This window comes from Pseudophryne corroboree, chromosome 3 (assembly GCF_028390025.1).
Source record: "Pseudophryne corroboree isolate aPseCor3 chromosome 3, aPseCor3.hap2, whole genome shotgun sequence".
In the NCBI taxonomy this organism is placed as follows: Eukaryota; Metazoa; Chordata; class Amphibia; order Anura; family Myobatrachidae; genus Pseudophryne; species Pseudophryne corroboree.
In genome coordinates this window covers 570,942,439-570,961,754 of record NC_086446.1, presented here as the reverse complement: position 1 = coordinate 570,961,754, position 19,316 = coordinate 570,942,439, and the positions used below count along the sequence as shown (strand labels likewise).

The 19,316-nt window shown below is 46.5% G+C and overlaps 1 long non-coding RNA gene across 1 annotated transcript in view; it reads right to left on the bottom strand.

Moving 5' to 3' along the window:
- LOC135058030 (uncharacterized) overlaps window positions 1-17,322 on the bottom strand; it is a 95,093-nt gene extending 77,771 nt beyond the window's left edge. Inside the window, exon 1 of the long non-coding RNA XR_010244545.1 lies at window positions 17,187-17,322. This is a non-coding gene — a long non-coding RNA (uncharacterized LOC135058030). The remainder of the gene's footprint in view (window positions 1-17,186) is intronic.
- Window positions 17,323-19,316: the final 1,994 nt, after the last annotated feature.

Genomic DNA, 19,316 nt, shown 5'->3' with positions numbered 1-19,316 from the left:
CCCACAAATCCAAAGCACCCCTGCAAGTGTCCCGAGGCACCTCAGGGTACCAAGGCACACAGTTTGAGAACCGATGTTATAGTGCATAGATGGTAAATTCATGTATTATTATTATTATTATTATTATTAACAACAAGATATTACAGACCGGGGAAGTGTAGCCATGGTTTTCATCTCTGCAACTGCCTGATTAATGCAATTTTTGACATCACATGTATGAAAGTTCCCATAATATACATTTTGCTATGATCTATTTCATCAACATATGTTTTCCACTTATATCCTCCAGTAATTGTATTTGCCTGCATCAGAAAATTATTTCAACCAATGCAAATACAACTGAGTAACGAATGAGAATATCGATAGCAGTGCAATGTGTTCCTAGTGATATAATGCTATGAAATATGTAGAATCACCTGAATGCATGTAAATGAGATGGGCATGTCTGGATCTGCAATTCTATATTTTGTTGTTTGGTCACTGTAAAATTCTGTAATGTGTAAGTATATGTTTTTTGTCGTCTGTACATTGTTTACTGTGTTCTATGTTCATCCCTATGCAGAGCTAAGCCTGAGCATAGGCCATATAAGAAATTACCTAGGATGCAATTGCTACAATGGGGTGCCCAGGCCAGCAGACACGTCTCCACCCCACCCAGCCACCCTCATATCTCCCAGCAGCTGTGGAGATAGAAAAAAAGAGATTAGTTCAGGCACAAAACTGCTTTGCAGAGCAGGAGTACATGGGCGCATTTAACATTAATCCTGGAGGTGGCTTTGAAGAAGGTAGCAGTCGCAACAGTGGGGTTACAGCCGCGTCGGCTGAAGGAGCAGGAAGCAGCAGTCCCCATGACTTATCACCCCTAGGTCAGAGTTCTACTTTCATCTGCTTCATCCCTTGTTCCACATGCACCCTTGGCACAGCATTCAACAGCCAATGGGGCTTTTTATTCCAGAGACACGTTTGCAAATGGAGCTGTAGCTGCAGGAGGGGATCATTATGGCTTGTTTGGGCACCCAGCAGACAGCTTCCATTTCCATCACCAAACACCAGCTATAGCATGATAAGCGCTTACAGAGACACCTGCTGTTTCTCAGGAATCCACACGTATCTTGCTGCAGCATCACAAAACCCACTGGGTGTACAACTAAGGCAATAGCTGCCCAACAAGGTGTTCAACAAGACAGCAATGCTGGCTGGTGGCCAGTCCCTAAATTGCTGCTCAGTTACACAGCCAATATGGGAACAAATATGGCAGTACACCAACCATCATCACCGTCACCACCACCCAGGGGCCTTCTACAGGTACATGAGATGGCAATGAATCAAACAGGAGCTCATCTGTAGGTGGATTGCATCAAAGCAGGTCAGTAATCCCAAGAAAAGATGCAATAAGACTTTAGGCACCATGCATGAGCGGGTATATATTAGTGATGTGCACCGGACATTTTTCGGGTTTTGTGTTTTGGTTTTGGTTCCGTGGCCGCGTTTTGGATTCGGACGCGTTTTGGCAAAACCTCCCTGAAAATTTTTTGTCGGATTCGGGTGTGTTTTGGATTCGGGTGTTTTTTTACAAAAACCCCTCAAAAACAGCTTAAATCATAGAATTTTGGGGTAATTTTGATCCCATAGTATTATTAACCTCAATAACCATAATTTCCACTCATTTCCAGTCCATTCTGAATACCTCACAATATTATTTTTAGTCCTAAAATTTGCACCGAGGTCGCTGGATGACTAAGCTAAGCGACCCAAGTGGCCGACACAAACACCTGGACCATCTAGGAGTGGCACTGCAGTGTCAGACAGGATAGCACTTCAAAAAATAGTCCCCAAACAGCACATGATGCAAAGAAAAATGAAAGAAAAAAGAGGTGCAAGATGGAATTGTCCTTGGGCCCTCCCACCCACCCTTATGTTGTATAAACAGAACATGCACACTTTAACAAACCCATCATTTCAGCCACAGGGTCTGCCACACGACTGTGACTGAAATGACTGGTTGGTTTGGGCCCCCACCAAAAAAGAAGCAATCAATCTCTCCTTGCACAAACTGGCTCTACAGAGGAAGATGTCCACCTCCTCCTCATCGTCCGATTCCTCACCCCTTTCACTGTGCACATCCCCCTCCTCACAGATTATTTATTCGTCCCCACTGGAATCCACCATCTCAGGTCCCTGTGTACTTTCTGGAGGCAATTGCTGGTGAATGTCTCCACGGAGGAATTGATTATAATTCATTTTGATGAACATCATCTTCTCCACATTTTCTGGAAGTAACCTCGCACGCCGATTGCTGACAAGGTGAGCAGCTGCACTAAACACTCTTTCGGAGTACACACTGGAGGGGAGGGGGGGGGGCAACTTAGGTAAAATAAAGCCAGTTTGTGCAGGGGCCTCCAAATTGCCTCTTTTTCCTGCCAGTATACGTACGGACTGTCTGACGTGCCTACTTGGATGCTGTCACTCATATAATCCTCCACCATTCTTTCAATGGTGACAGAATCATATGCAGTGACAGTAGATGACATGTCAGTAATCGTTGGCAGGTCCTTCAGTCCGGATCAGATGTCAGCACTTGCTCCAGACTGCCCTGCATCACCGCCAGCGGGTGGGCTCGGAATTCTTAGCCTTTTCCTCGCACCCCCAGTTGCGGGAGAATGTGAAGGAGGAGCTGCTGACGGGTCACGTTCCGCTTGACTTGACAATTCTCTCACCAGCAGGTCTTTGAACCTCTGCAGACTTGTGTCTGCCGGAAAGAGAGATACAACGTAGGTTTTAAATCTAGGATCGAGCACGGTGGCCAAAATGTAGTGCTCTGATTTCAACACATTGACCACCCGTGAATCCTGGTTAAGTGAATGAAGGGCTCCATCCACAAGTCCCATATGCCTAGCGGAATCGCTCTGTTTTAGCTCCTCCTTCAATGTCTACAGCTTCTTCTGCAAAAGCCTGATGAGGGGAATGACCTGACTCAGGCTGGCAGTGTCTGAACTGACTTCACGTGTGGCAAGTTCAAAGGGTTGCAGAACCTTGCACAACGTTGAAATTATTCTCCACTGCGCTTGAGTCAGGTGCATTCCCCCTCCTTTGCCTATATTGTAGGCAGATGAATAGGCTTGAATGGCCTTTTGCTGCCCCTCCATCCTCTGAAGCATATAGAGTGTTGAATTCCACCTTGTTACCACCTCTTGCTTCAGATGATGGCAGGGCAGGTTCAGAAGTGTTTGCTGGTGCTCCAGTCTTCGGCACGCGGTGACTGAATGCCGAAAGTGGCCCGCAATTCTTCGGGCCACCGACAGCATCTCTTGCATGCCCCTATCGTTTTTTAAATAATTCTGCACCACCAAATTCAATGTATGTGCAAAACATGGGACATGCTGGAATTTGCCCAGATGTAATGCACGCACAATATTGGTGGCGTTGTCCGATGTCACAAATCCCCAGGAGAGTCCAATTGGGGTAAGCCATTCTGCGATGATGCTCCTCAGTTTCCGTAAGAGGTTGTCAGCTGTGTGCCTCTTATGGAAAGCGGTGATACAAAGCGTAGCCTGCCTAGGAACGAGTTGGCGTTTGCGAGATGCTGCTACTGGTGCTGCCGCTGCTGTTCTTGCTGCAGGAGGCAATACGTCTACCCAGTGGGCTGTCACAGTCATATAGTCCTGAGTCTGCCCTGCTCCACTTGTCCACATGTCCGTGGTTAAGTGGACATTGGGTACAACTGCATTTTTTAGGACACTGGGGACTCTTTTTCTGACGTCTGTGTACATGTTCGGTATCGCCTGCCTAGAGAAATGGAACCTAGATGGTATTTGGTACCGGGGACACAGTACCTCAATCAAGTCTCTAGTTGCCTGTGAAATAACGGTGGATACCGGACACACGTTTCTCACCGCCCAGGCTGCCAAGGCCTGAGTTATCCGCTTTGCAGCAGGATGACTGCTGTGATATTTCATCTTCCTCGCAAAGGACTGTTGGACAGTCAATTGCTTACTGGAAGTAGTACAAGTGGTCTTCCGACTTCCCCTCTGGGATGACCATCGACTCCCAGCAGCAACAACAGCAGCGCCAGCAGTAGTAGGTGTTACACTCAAGGATGCATCGGAGGAATCCCAGGCAGGAGAGGACTCGTCAGACTTGACAGTGACATGGCCTGCAGGACTATTGGCTTTCCTGTCTAAGGAGGAATTTGACACGGAGGGAGTTGGTGGTGTGGTTTGCAGGAGCTTGGTTATAAGAGGAAGGGATTTAGTGGTCAGTGGACTGCTTCCGCTGTCATCCAAAGTTTTTGAACTTGTCACTGACTTCTGATGAATGCGGTCCAGGTGACGTATAACGGAGGATGTTCCTAGGTGGTTAACGTCCTTACCCCTACTTATTACAGCTTGACAAAGGCAACACACGGCTTGACACCAGTTGTCCGCATTTCTGTTGAAATAATTCCACACCGAAGAGGTGATTTTTTTTGTATTTTGACCAGGCATGTCAATGGCCATATTCGTCCCACGGACAACAGGTGTCTCCCCGGGTGCCTGACTTAAACAAGCCACCTCACCATCAGAATCTTCCTTGTCAATTTCCTTCCCAGCGCCAGCAACACCCATATCCTCATCCTGGTGTACTTCAACAGTGACATCTTTAATTTGACTATCAGGAACTGGACTACGGGTGCTCCTTCCAGCAATTGCAGGGGGCGTGCAAATGGTGGAAGGCGCAACCTCTTCCCGTCCAGTGTTGGGAAGGTCAGGCATCGCAACCGACACAATTGGACTCTCCTTGGGGATTTGTGATTTAGAAGAACGCACAGTTCTTTGCTGTGCTTTTGCCATCTTAACTCTTTTAAGTTTTCTAGCAGGAGGATGAGTGCTTCCATCCTTAGGTGAAGCTTCACCACTAGCCTTGAACATAGGCCAGGGCCTCAGCCGTTCCTTGCCACTCCGTGTCGTAAATGGCACATTGGCAAGTTTACGCTTCTAATCAGACGATTTTGATTTAGATTTTTGGGTCATTTTACAGAGCTTTATTTTTTTGGATTTTACATGCTCTCTACTATGACATTGTGCATCGGCCTTGGCAGACGACATTGATGGCATTTCATCGTCTCGGCGATGACTAGTGGCAGCAGCTTCAGCACGAGGTGGAAGTGGATCTTGATCTTTCCCTATTTTACCCTCCACATTTTTGTTCTCCATTTTTTAATGTGTGGAATTATATGCCAGTATCAATAGCAATGGCCTACTACTATATATACTGCGCACAACTGAAATGCACCACAGGTATGGATGGATAGTATACTTGACAAAACAGAGGTAGGTAGAGCAGTGGCCTTCTGTACCGTACTGCTATATATTATATACTGGTGGTCAGCAAACTGTGCAAAACTGAAATGCACCACAGGTATGGATGGATAGTATAACGGACGACACAGAGGTAGGTAGAGCAGTGGCCTTCTGTACCGTACTGCTATCTATTATATACTGGTGGTCAGCACTGTACTCCTACTATATACTACAATGCAGCACAGATATGGAGCGTTTTTCAGGCAGAGAACGTATAATACTGGTGGTCACTGGTCAGCAAAACTCTGCACTGTACTCCTCCTATATAATACTGGTGGTCCCCAGTCCCCACAATAAAGCAGTGTGAGCACAGATATATGCAGCACACTGAGCACAGATATGGAGTGTTTTTCAGGCAGAGAACGTATAATACTGGTGGTCACTGGTCAGCAAAACTCTGCACTGTACTCCTCCTATATAATACTGCTGGTCCCCAGTCCCCACAATAAAGCAGTGAGCACAGATATTTGCAGCCACCTGAATAAAACTGAGAGGACGCCAGCCACGTCCTCTCACTATCATATCCAATGCACGAGTGAAAAATGGTGGCTACGCACGGCTCCTTATATAGAATCCGAATCTCGCGAGAATCCGACAGCGGGATGATGACGTTCGGGCGCGCTCGGTTTAACCGAGCAAGGCGGGAAGATTCGAATCTGCCTCGGAACCGTGTAAAATGGGTGAAGTTCGCGGGGGGGGGGGGGGTTCGGATTCCGAGAAACCGAACCCGCTCATCACTAGTATATATATATACACATATACACACACACACACACACACACACACACACACTAGTAGGAGTCGAGCATGCCATTGAAGAAAAGGAGTAAATGGATATAGAGGTTTATGGAAAATGCCCATACTGTAATCAGCAAAGGACACAGTTTCCCAGTTCCTCTGTAAGTAGCCCTGCAGTTTTCTGCTGAGCCGCCACAGAATATGTCAGAGTCAATCCTAGACTGCACTATCGCTGTTTTTTTCATAATTGAGGTCAATAATATAACTTAATGTTCAACATTAAATATAAAACAAGTCAGAAATAGCCATTTATTATAACTTAGCAATCATCTAATTACAAGCTTATATTTACGATTCATTAATAGATTTATTTACCTGATGTGTGCCACCTAATGAGACTTGTGAAATCAGTCTTGAGTATTGATAAGCTTTCTCTATAATGTGGTTTCTATAGTGATGACACAGCTCTCTCTACACTTGTAGCTACAGTATTGGGCACTGCTGGGGAGAGGGAAACTGTTGTTTTGCTTCATGTCAGTCATCACTTCAGTTTGTTGCTATTTTATATTTTTTCTAAGAAAAGCACCTGTTTAATGGCTGATAAGAATTGTGATCAGTGAAATGACATGCAGGTCATGACAATCTGGTTCCAACTGCCTGTTAAGCGCACCTGTGGCATCTGTTGTCCAAAGCTGTCTGTTCAGTATTAGTTACATATAGGTGGTCATTCCGAGTTGATCGCTAGCTGCCGTTGTTCGCAGCGCAGCGATCAGGCTAAAAATCGGCATTTCTGCGCATGCGTATGGGACGCAATGCGCACGCGCGATGTACTTTCTTTTTTTTTTTGAAATAACGTTTTATTGATTTTGTAAGCATAAATATAGACAAGTACATCGTTGTAACAAATAGAAGGTATGTCAGATAACAATAGGGCCTTATAATCAGATAAGGGAGGCGATCAAAAGACATTTCAGTCAGTAGTTATCACATATGCCTCCGTATAGACAAGTTACCTAAATTGTTACAACTATCCATTAGAGTAAGAGAATAAAAGAAAGGGGGGAGAAAGAGAAGCAGGGTGCGTGTAGAAAAGATTACAACGTAGAGAAGAGAAAACAGCGGGAGGAGGGGGTTGTAGGTTACGGGGAGAAGGGGGAGAAAGAGGGGGAGGTCGGCCAGTCTGAGCCATATATAAAGTAAATTTGTGGTGTAAGTAAAATCTAGATTGAATGATAGATATTTAGGATCAAACGTTAAATACTAGACATTAAACAATAAATATTAAATGGTTGTCAATGGCGGTTCAGCATTAAAGTGTAAAGTCCAAGGTGTCCATGTCTCTGTAAAGGATACTGAGGAGTCTCGGAGGAAAGCAGTAATTCGCTCTAGCTTATACGTGTACCAAATTGCGTTAATAGTAGCGGTCAGAGTAGGAGGGGTCGCGGATTTCCAATTAGAGGCTATTTGGCACTTAGCCGTGTTCAGTATATGTTTAGTTAGGGCTCGTTGGCAGCGTTAGGAATGGGGCGGGAGAGCAGTGAGTAAAGGGGCGAGTCAGGGACGGTTAAGTGCGTAACCTCCAGAATCAATCTGTGAACTTGTCTCCAATATTGGCGGATCAACGGACAAGACCACCAAACATGCAGCAGGGTCCCCCGGCATCCACATAATCTCCAGCACTCATCCGAGCACGTGGGATAAATAGAATGTAGTCTAGTAGGGACCAGATACCAGTGGTAATATAATTTATATGAGTTTTCAGCTATACGGACTGAGATGGAGCTTTTGGTGATTTCCTGTCTAATCTCCTCCCATTCCTCCACGGTTAAGGTCTCTCCCAACTCTCTTTCCCAGGCCAGTTCGTGACTCTCCTTGGGTGGGACATTGTGTGTCAGTAACACTTGATAAATGCGCGAAAGGAGTCCTTTCGTTGGGTGTGAGCCGCGACAGCATATTTCCAAAGGGGTGGCTATGATAGGATGGATGGGTTTAGGGATTGTTCCGTAGAAGTGTCTGATTTGTAGAAACTGATAGAATACCGAGTGGGGGAACGAGAAGCGGGATTGTAAATTTGCAAAAGATGGGAATGAGGAAAGAGGAGCAACGTCCTGTAGAAAAAGAATGTTATGCGCGGTCCAATGGTAAAATGCAAGGTGGTTATTGCCTGGCGGGAATTGCGTATTATTCCATAGGGGAGTTAGGTAGGGGCGGTGGGAACGGAGTTGATAGAAGAGAGTACAAAAATCCCATATTGACAAGGAAAAGCGTATTGTCGGTAGGAAGAGATCAGAGGTGGGGCGGGAGCGGGGTGGGCTCCATAGGAGAGTTGAGGGTGAGAACATATGGAGAGAATGCGCCTCGAGTGAGGTCCACGTTCTCTGCGCTGGAGGTGAGTGCCAGAGAACACAAGAGGCCAGATGTGTGGCTCGGTAGTATCGGATGAGATCTGGTACTCCAAGACCGCCCTCCGAGCGGTGTTGTTGGAGCAGTCGAATCTTAACTCTGGGTTTTTTCCCGGCCCAGATGAAGCTAGATATATCTCGTTGGAGATTCTTCAATATTTTAACTGGGATGTGAATAGGTAGGGTTTGCCATAGGTACAATATTCGTGGTAGTAGGTTCATTTTGACTGCCGCGATGCGGCCAAACCAGGAGATAAATAATTTGTTCCAGGCAGTGAGATCGGCTTTGAGTGAGGATATTAACCGTGGGAAGTTAGCAGCATATAACGATGAATAGGATTTGGTCAGATAAATGCCTAAATATTTGAGTTTAGAATTTTGCCATTTGAAAGGATAGAAGGTGCGTAAAAGACTAAGCTCCCGTGGAGTGATATGTAGATCTAAAACCTCTGTTTTGTCAGAATTTAGTTTATAGTTTGAGATGGAGCTGTAGGTGTGGATCTCCTCAAAAAGGTGTTGTAGGGAAGTGTATGGGTCGGTCAGGGTCAGGATGACATCGTCTGCATATAATGCAATTTTGTATTCATGGTTGTCCACTGAAATACCTGAGATATTGGGGTTCAGCCGGATTTTCGCCGCCAGCGGTTCCATTACTAGGGCAAAAAGTAGGGGGGAGAGTGGACATCCCTGACGGGTGCCATTTCTAATAGATAGTGGCGGGGAGGAGAGACCATTAACTAGGATAGACGCTGTTGGGTTAGAGTAAAGCGAGGTGATGGCATTATAAAATGGGCCTTGAATTCCCACAGCCTGTAGTGCTTGCTGCATGAAAGGCCAGGCTACCCTATCAAAAGCCTTCTCCGCATCTAGAGCCACCACCAGAGTTGGGGTGGAGTCCCGATGGGAGAGGTGAATAAGATCTATAATGCGCCGAGTATTATCGGCAGCTTGCCGATTGGGAATAAAGCCCACTTGGTCTGGGTGGATTAATATGGGGAGGTAAGGGGCGAGTCGATTTGCCAGGATTTTAGCGAATAGTTTTAGATCTGTGTTTAATAATGAGATGGGCCTATAATTTTTCATTTCCAGGGGATCCCGATCAGGCTTGGCAATAACTATAATATTAGCTCTGGTGGTAGCTGCATCTAGAGAACTCCCTTCCATCAGTGAATTGAATAATGAATGTAGCATAGGAAGAAGGGCATGGGAAAAAATTTTGTAATATATGGCAGTATATCCATCCGGACCTGGTGCGGAAGAACGGCGAAGCTGGCCAATTGTGATAAGAATTTCCTCGTGAGTAATGGGATCGTTAAGGGTCTTCAGGTCCGCTGTGGATAATTTTGGTAAATGACAAGAGGAGAGATATTGTTGAATAGTTGATATGTGGTGTGGGTCAGCAGTGGCCTCGGTGGGAAGGTTATAGAGGGAAGCGTAATAATCCTGGAAGAGAGAAGCCATCACCTTAGGGTCGCATGTTGTGGATCCGTCAGGGCATCTCAGAGCCAGTATTCGATTGAATGTGCGTTTCTCGCGCAGTCGACGGGCTAATAAAGTATCTGCCTTATTCGATTTTTCGTAGAACTTTTGACGGATCCACAAGAGTGACTGGATTGTTTTCTTTGTGAGAATTTGGGACATTTGCCCTTTCAGGGCAAGTATCTTAAGATATAGTTTGCGTTTGGGGAACCGCTGATGGCGAAGAGTCAAAGAGGCTAATTCAGTCTCTAAGTCTGCGATCCGTTTAGACTCAATTTTCCTCTGGGTAGACGAGAGGCTTATGAGGAGACCTCGCAGTGTAACCTTAAGTGCCTCCCATAGTATTGCTGACGATATGTCGGGGGAGACGTTGTCGGCTAAGAAGTGGTGAATTGCAGCTTCTACTTGGGACACATTAGCAGTTTTAAGGAGTAGGGACTCATTAAGGCGCCATTTGCGGGGAGTCGAAGGTTTATGAGAGCAAGTAAAATCAAGTGATATCGCATAGTGGTCAGACCAGGTGATTGGAACCACCTGGGCGCCCAGAAGGATTTGGGTGGAGTCCCGTCGTGTTGTGGGGAATAGTGCGTATAGCCCTTAGCGGACGGGTAAAGCGTTTTCCACGCATCATATAAATTGTGTGCGGTGACGCAGGACTGGAGGAGTCTAGACAGTTTCACGTGGGGAGAGGGTCCTCCGCCTGGGCGGGATCTGTCAACATGGGGATCCATTGTAGCATTACAATCAGCGGCCACAATAACCCAGGAATTTGAAAATTTAGAAAGGTGGTCGGAGAATGTTTTAAAAAAGGAACCCTGCTGCATGTTTGGAGCGTAAACCGACTCTAGAGTAATGGGGGTTTGATTAATGGAGCCGGAGAGGATTACAAATCTGCCATGGTCATCGAGAACTGTGTCCTGGACAGCCAGGGGTAGGTCACGATGGATTAGGATGGCTGTGCCTCTGCGTTTGGCTGACATTGTGGAATAAAAGGCATGAGGGTAGCGTTTGGAGCTTAACGAAGGGTGAGGGGCCCTAAAGTGGGTCTCCTGTAAAAATATGATATCCGCTTTTTGTCTGGCAAAAAACTGAAATGCCATGGAGCGCTTGGTCGGGGAATTAAGGCCATTGACATTAATGGATAAGACTTTTAAAGTCATGGGGGTTGAAAGATAGCACGGCTCAATAGGGAAAGTGGCCTCAGACTTGACCGACCATGGGGCATTGAGAAGGGACAGAAGAAATAATAGAAACAGGTAGGGAAGATCGTGAATACGAACTTAAGGGATAGACCCTTTCCTAAAGACGGGTTGGGTCTAGAAATGAAGGGGCGGACACCAAGCGGGTCGCCTCTTCGGGGTGTGGGGTTGCGCCAATAGTGGCACATCACAATGAGAGTAAGGAGCATACAGGAGAGTAAAAGGAAAAAAAGAGAGGTACATTCTGCGAGCCAGGTTAAGGGGAGTGGGAAAATCAGATAAGGGAGTAAGAAGTAGTAAGAAGAAAGGGGAAGACATTGCTATCAGTAGTTATGGTAACAGTAGCAGTAGCTTTATATGTAGTTCAAAACAAGACATCTTAAATATAACATAAATATAACTTGCAACATTGCTCTGATGAATCAATGGTGGTAGACATCAGCAAAAATAGTCACAATCGTCACACCCAGAGCCGGCACCCGAGCGGCCCCCTCATGATCAAGGGATAGTTTAGCCTTACCAATTCAAGGCATAAGATCAACTCAGGAAAGAGGGACCACCCAGAACCGACACGCCGGGAGCGACGGTCGCGTACAATCCATCTAGCCACCGTACCTCTATGTGGTAAACAATATTAATGAGGAAAAGAGAATCTAGCATAACATAGTGTAAGTATTAAGAGAACATTTAGATATGCAATGGTCATCTCTTCTATAGTGAGGGTCAAGGTGGGTGGATATACATTGAAATCTAAAGAAACCAGTGGCAATATGTTAAGAATCTAGAATCTGGAGTGGTTAAGCTGGTTGTAGAAGGCTGTATCGCTCTCCAACGTGGGGCGGCAAAACAGCCGTTCCATCCCAACACAGGCAGCTATCATTAAGATGGGGTCTTCATGTAACGACATGTAGGAATCAGGCTAAAATATCCTAATTTGCTAAATTCGCAAAACCTGAAAAATAAAACATGCAAAACAATATATCACTAAGCCGCTATGCTGGTAAAATGAGGAGGGACCAATATGCAATGTCCATTATATCTACTGATCCGAAGGGGTAGTTCCATTCGCTCATTTAGTAGACCATTCGGGGGTAGGAGCCCCTGGCCTTTTAGGGGAGGTGATAAGAGGTTGATTCCGAATTTCATCCGGAAGAGACTCTGATATACCCAGGGACCTGAGGAGGTCGTAGCCCTGGGTGGGCGTTTTTATCGAATGATGAGAGCCATCCTTTGTGACATGTAATTGGAACGGGAAGCCCCACTTATACTTGATAGAGTTATCATGAAGGACTTTGGTGATAACGGTAAGGTCTTTGCGTTTTCGGAGTGTGGACGGGGCCAGATCCTGGAAAATCTGTAGCTGGGTCCCGGAGTAGAGGACCGTGATGTTCTCTGGCCGCCATCATGAATTTCTCTTTTGTTTTATAATAGTGGAACCGTAGGATGACATCTCTCGGGGGTTGAGTGGGTGGTGGACGTGGGCGCAGTGCTCTATGTGCTCTGTCGAGAAGGAGGAAATCTTTAGAGACCTCAGGAATCATGGACTGTAGTAGGCCCTCCAGGAAGGCTGGGAGGCCCTCCATAGAAACGCCCTCCGGGATATTGCGAATCCGGACATTATTCCGTCGATTCCGGTTGTCCATATCCTCCAAGTGATCCTCCTGTTGGGCCATATCCGCGCGAATCTCCGATAATTCCTGTTTGACCACTACCTGGTATTGACAGACCTCGTCTACTTTTCGTTCCAGGGAATCTGTGCGGGTGCCAAGGTCAGCGAGTTCAGTTCTGAATTCAGCTAAGACTCATTTCCGTTTGAATGGTCTTAGTGACGATTGCAACCACGTCTTGAGTCGTGAGACCTGTCGTCGGAGAAGGAGCATCGTCGACATCCGACATAGGATCTACGGTGGGGGAGCCGCGCGGTATAGCGCCTGCTTTTTCCCATGCCCGGAGAATACTAGGTTTAGCTTGAGCAGGGGTTTTACGGTTTCTCTGTGACATAGTGGAGTGAGAAAGTAAACGGGTATCTATTGATATTATCGGTTCAGCAAAGCTGATGTCACAGTTGCGAGATGGATTGATGTCGATTCCCAGCGGCTTTATAAGTATTATTGATAGTGGGCCCCTTATCGTAATCTGGTCGCAGAATGAATTAGCATAAGACAGGTATCACATGATCCTCACAACGTAGTTGGCAGGATAAGTAGCAATGAGGTGTGAGACAAAACCTGCGTTATATAGTAAGATAGGTAGGTTGGTAGGTAGCCCCCACTTGTGTCTATCACGGCAGCTAGGCAATGGGGAAGGGGGGGTAACACGTTAGCGCAGCCACGGACCAGCCAGTGATCGGCCGCAGTGTAGTAGGGCTGGATACAAAGCTGTGCGGTTTAACGGTTTATTTATATAGTGTAATAAAGCTCTGTTCCAGTCGTCTGGGCCTTGGGGGGGAGGGGGGGGGGATGGGGCGCTGAGTCGCTGCTCTGTGTGGCTAAGGTGAGCTCCGTAGCTCAGATAGTTGTGGCCACCTGTGTTGCCTAGCAGTGGGCAGTGAGGGCCGCAGTGGGGTCCTTGTTCAAGGGGCCTCCTCCGTTATCACAAGGCTGGAGGCGGGAGGTAGTTGGCGGCCGGCGCCGTGATCGAAGATCAGCGGCGATGGTGCGCCCAGCAGCGGCGGGACCCGGTCCTCACAGCGGTAGGAGGAGTAGCGGACGAGGGGAGGGGGGAAGCAGCTTACCCGGCCGGAGTCCCGTCTCTTCCCGAGCTCCGCGGCCGGAGGCAAGATGGCCGCCGCCCCATCCCCGTCTCGGCAGGTCGCGTCACCCGCCCCGTATCCCGTGGCTCAGGGACTCGGTAAGGCAGGTGGAAGGCTATGGGAGCAGTCAGGTTAGTCGTCCGGTGCCTTTCAGGGGTCCAAGGGGGCCTCGCGGAGTCGGATGTATGGTTCTGGATGTCCCATCCGGCCACAGCTCAAAATCCAGGTCCCGGCTCCACACCGAGGGGAAGGCCGCAACCCGCAGGAGGGCTAAAAAGCGCTCCCCGATTCCGCAGGTCCCCCTCAGTGGCTGCAATAGGGTGTAAGAGGGTGTCAGAGGCTCTCCTGGGCTCTCAGGAAGGGGATAGGAATCCGTAGGGATTTATATTATAAAGTGCCCTCTGGAGCAGCACAGAGTTGCTTCCTCTCACTCTGAAAGCCAGGCCACGCCACGCGCGATGTACTTTCACAACAAACGATGCAGTTTCACACAAGGTTTAGAGACGCTTTTCAATCGCACTGCTGGCCGCAGTGTGATTGACAGGAAGTGGGTGTTTCTGGGAGGTAACTGACCGTTTTCGGGGAGTGTGTGTAAAAATGCAAGCATGACAGATACAAACGCAGGCGTGCCTGGGGAAACGTGGGCTTGGCTGGCCGAATGCAGGGTGTGTATGTGATGTCAAAACAGGAACTAAGTAGTCTGAAGTGATCGCAAGCTAGGAGTAGGTCTGGAGCTACTCAGAAACTGCTTGAAAATATTTTGGTGCCGCGCTGCAATCCTTTTCGTTCGCACTTCTGCTAAGCTAAGATACACTCCCAGAGGGCGGCAACTTAGCGTTTGCACGGCTGCTAAAAGCAGCTAGCGAGCGAACAACTCGGAATGAGGGCCATAGTTCCATAGTTTAATAGAGTGGTCCATGAGTCATGATAATGAGGGCAGTGGGCTGTCTGGAGGTCCGGATATAGTGATGGCCAATATCTGTGCCCTTCCTGAGATGGACCCTTATGACAAGAATAAGAGGTGAGTATCATCACAGTTCAGAGCATACTTGCCTACCTGACCCTCTCCATGAGGGAGACAATGGCCCTCATTCCGAGTTGTTCGCTCGCTAGCTGCTTTTAGCAGCATTGCACAGGCTAAGCCGCCGCCCTCTGGGAGTGTATCTTAGCTTAGCAGAATTGCGAATAGAAATTTCTTAGCATGTTCTGAGTAGCTCGAGACTTACTCAGCCATTGCGATCAGTTTAGTCAGTTTCGTTCCTGGTTTGACGTCACAAACACACTCAGCGTTCGCCCAGACACTCCCCCATTTCTTCAGACACTCCCGCGTTTTACCCAGAAACGCCGGCGTTTTTTCGCACACTCCCAGAAACCGGCCAGTTTCCGCCCAGAAACACCCACTTCCTGTCAATCACATTACGATCACCAGAACGATGAAAAATCCTCGTTATGCCGTGAGTAAAATACCTAACTTTTGTGTAAAATAACTAAGCGCATGCGCTCTGCGAACCTTGCGCATGCGCAGTAAGCGACTAATCGCAATATAGCGAAAATCGGCAACGAGCGAACAACTCGGAATGACCCCCAATGCTCTGTTCCTGGACTTTCCTGGTAATGTATGATTGCCATCACCTGTGGTGAGCTAGTTAATGGATAAGAAAGGTGTTTCACCACAGGTGATGGCAATCATACATTACCAGGAAAGTCCAGGAACAGAGCATTTTCTCCCCCAAGAAGAGGGTCAGGTAGGCAAATATGGTTCAGAGGGAATAACTCACACTGAGATTGTTGAACAATATGGAATTTAATAGCACCCTAAAGAGATGCCAAGCATTAGAAATATGGAACTCACACTAACTTCACCAATAGCACCCCCAGCATAGAAGGTCAGTTATAATAAATGTTCTGAATGCTATCGAGTAGGTTTTGACATGTGCAGATGACTGTGGGGGTAATTCAGACCTGATCGTAGCGCAAATTGGTTAGCTGTTGGGCAAAACCATGTGCACTGCAGGGGGGGGGGCAGATATAACATGTGCAGAGAGAGTTAGATTTGGGTGGGTTATTTTGTTTCTGTGCAGAGTAAATACTGCCTGCTTTATTTTTACACTACAATTTAGATTTCAGTTTGAACACACCACACCAAATCTAACTCTCTGCACATATTATATCTGCCCCCCCTGCAGTGCACATGGTTTTGCCCAACTGCTAACAAATTTGCTGCTACGATCAGGTCTGAATTACCCCCTAGGAGTTATTGTATGCCAACAGAAGTTTGTTTGATATGACCTAGCAACAGGCAGAGGTGATGCAGGGTTCAACTATCAACTGTATCTTGCATAGATAAATGTATTGGCACTGAAAAGAACCATGCACCCCAACAGTGAAGAGGAGGGAGTGCTAGGAGTAGAACCTCCATAGTTCAGGAAATGGGGAGCACGGAAGGAAAGTTGTAACTTTTCCAGTATTTGCACTATAAAGGTGGAAATTAGCCTAGGCATTTAATTATGTATGTAAAAGCCTGTGCTACAGTAACAGTAACATGCTGAGGGTTTAGTATTTTTATGTGGTTAAAACCAAATAACTCCAGTCACTTACTGTATTTATTATATTGAAAATGTACATCAAGGGCCGTTAAATCTAAAATTCATGATACGTTATATAAAAGAAAGATACTAACATCATTTGAAAATATACAGTACGGATGGTGTAATGGTTAGCATTACTGCCTCACAGCACTGAGGTCATGGGTTTGATTCCCACCATGGCCCTGTGTGGAGTTTGTATATTCTTCCCATACTTGTGTGGGATTCCTCCGGGTAATCCAGCTTCCTCCCACAATCTAAACATATACTGGTAGGTTAATTGGCTCCCAACACAAAAAAAATTAACACTTGTGTGTGCACGTGTACATGTGGTAGAGAATATAGACTGTAGGCTCCACTGGGGCAGGGACTGATATAATCTCTTTAAAGCGCTGCAGAATATGTGTGTGCTTTATAAAAAGTTGGTAATAAATAATAATAATAATAATAATAATAATAAAGTTCCTACCCTTGACAGGACTTGATATTAGCCATCACATATGCTGTACTCTCGAATGTTTGATGTCAGCCATTTTGTGTACAGAAAAGCGTACTGAGAACTGGTCCTGGACCATGTTCTACATGAGGTTGTTTGTTCCTCCTGCCCCTGCCCGTCACCTATCCTTGTAAAATGCAGAAACCTCAACTCTCTCCTTATTCTCGGACTGACAATTATCAGTACTGTAGCTCACCTGAGCCTCAGGTCCTGAGGTGGAGTCTGACAATGGAATCCTTACACTATCACCAAATTCCACTGGCAGTCACCTCTGCCCCTTACAGCATACCTCCCAACATGACGCTCTCCAGGAGGGACAGAATGCTCTGCTCCTGGACTTCCCTCTTAATGTATGATTGCCATTACCTGTGCTGAAACATCTTTCTTATCCATTAACCTGTTCAAAACAGGTGTCGGCAATCATACATTAAGAGAAAAGTCCAGGAGAAGAGCATATTGTCCCTCCTGGAGAGGGTCATGTTGGGAGGTATGCTCACAGTGACATGATTGGGAGGGGATAGGTAAGTGTATAACCTAAATCACTTCTCTGGTGTATGAGCACCAGTTACAGAAGTTTATCGCTGATACTTGGAGGCAACGTTTCCAACAAACCCACTTTCCTTTATCACTGGCACATGTAAGTGGCCATGGACTGCCTCTAATTTCACAGGAAGCTTGTGTACAGACTACAAAGACCATGTGCTTTAGGCCAGAGGGCCCCATTATTCTGTAGGGGCCCTGACTCCACCTGGCACCCAGAAGAAAACTCTTCCATTGCTTCTAGTACTTACGCCACCGATGAGCACATCAATGAGAGCAATGATAGAATAAGGGGCTGATGTACTAAGCTTGGAGAGAGATAAAGTGGTGAGAGACAAAGTACCAGCCAATCAGCTCCTAAAAGTCATTTTTCAAACACAGCTTGTAACATGGCAGTTAGGAGCTGATTGGCTGGTACTTTATCTCACACCACTTTATCTCTCTCCTAGGCTTAGTACATCTCCCCCTAAGTTTGATATCCCTAACACAGTGGTTCTCAAACTCAGTCCTCAGGACCCCACACAGTTCATGTTTTCCAGATCACCTAGCAGGTGCACAGGTGTCATTACTCACTCACACTTTTTAAAAGATCCACAGGTGGAGCTAATTATTTCACTTTTGATTCTGTGAGGAGACCTGGAAAACATGAACTGTTTGGGGTCCTGAGGACAGAGTTTGAGAACCTTCGCCCTAACATCACCTATACTCTTCTCAAACGCTGGCTTAGTAATGAATACTCACTGTTCACTTCTGCTTATGAACTTCCTCCTTTTGTGGAGGAAGCCTTCTAAAGAGTGGAGTAGTTGCCCATAGCAACTAATCAATTTCTACCTATAACTTTATAGCATGTACTTGATAAATGCTAGCTTCAAGCTGATTGGTTGCTATGGGCAACTTCTGCACTTGTCCACTCTATAGAAGGCTTCTTTCTGAGAAGTGAAGGAAACTATCCATTACCACCAGCTAGACTCTGGGGATCCGGATTGAAAGTCGACAGTAACTAGGTCGACAATGTCTAGGTCGACCACTATTGGTCGACAGTAACTAGGTCGACAGGGTCAAAAGGTCGACAGGGTCAAAAGGTCGACATGTTCTAGGTCGACAGGTCAAAAGGTCGACATGAGTTTTTTACAATTTTTTTCTTTTTTTGAACCTTTTCATACTTAATGATCCACGTGGACTACGATTGGAACGGTAATCTGTGCCGAGCGAAGCGGTAGCGGAGCGAAGGCACCATGCCCGAAGCATGGCGAGCGAAGCGAGCCAGGCGAGGGGACGCGGTGCACTAATTGGGGTCCCCGGTCACTCTACGAAGAAAATGACACCAAAATAACATTAAAAACTCATGTCGACCTTTTGACCTGTCGACCTAGAACATGTCGACCTTTTGACCCTGTCGACCTTTTGACCCTGTCGACCTAGTTACTGTCGACCAATATTGGTCGACCTAGACATTGTCGACCTAGTTACTGTCGACTTTCAATACCACACCCAGACTCTGTGGCAGGAATGCTCCATGTCTGACTGCAATGTGCGTCATTGGAATTCCTGTAAGAAAATATCTCCACTCACAAACCTAATTTTATTCCAAAAATCTTTATTTTTTTTTAAGCTCCTGAAACCCTTAAATGTGTATTTAGGAATCTTTATTAGTAGTTATTTTAAAAAATATCATAGGCTTTTGTAAATTACAGTACTGCCCATGATCTGCTGGTCAGCAACTAACATAATTATACCGTGGCCACAAACACAGGCTGACGGAAATTCCTATTGTGAAATGGCATAC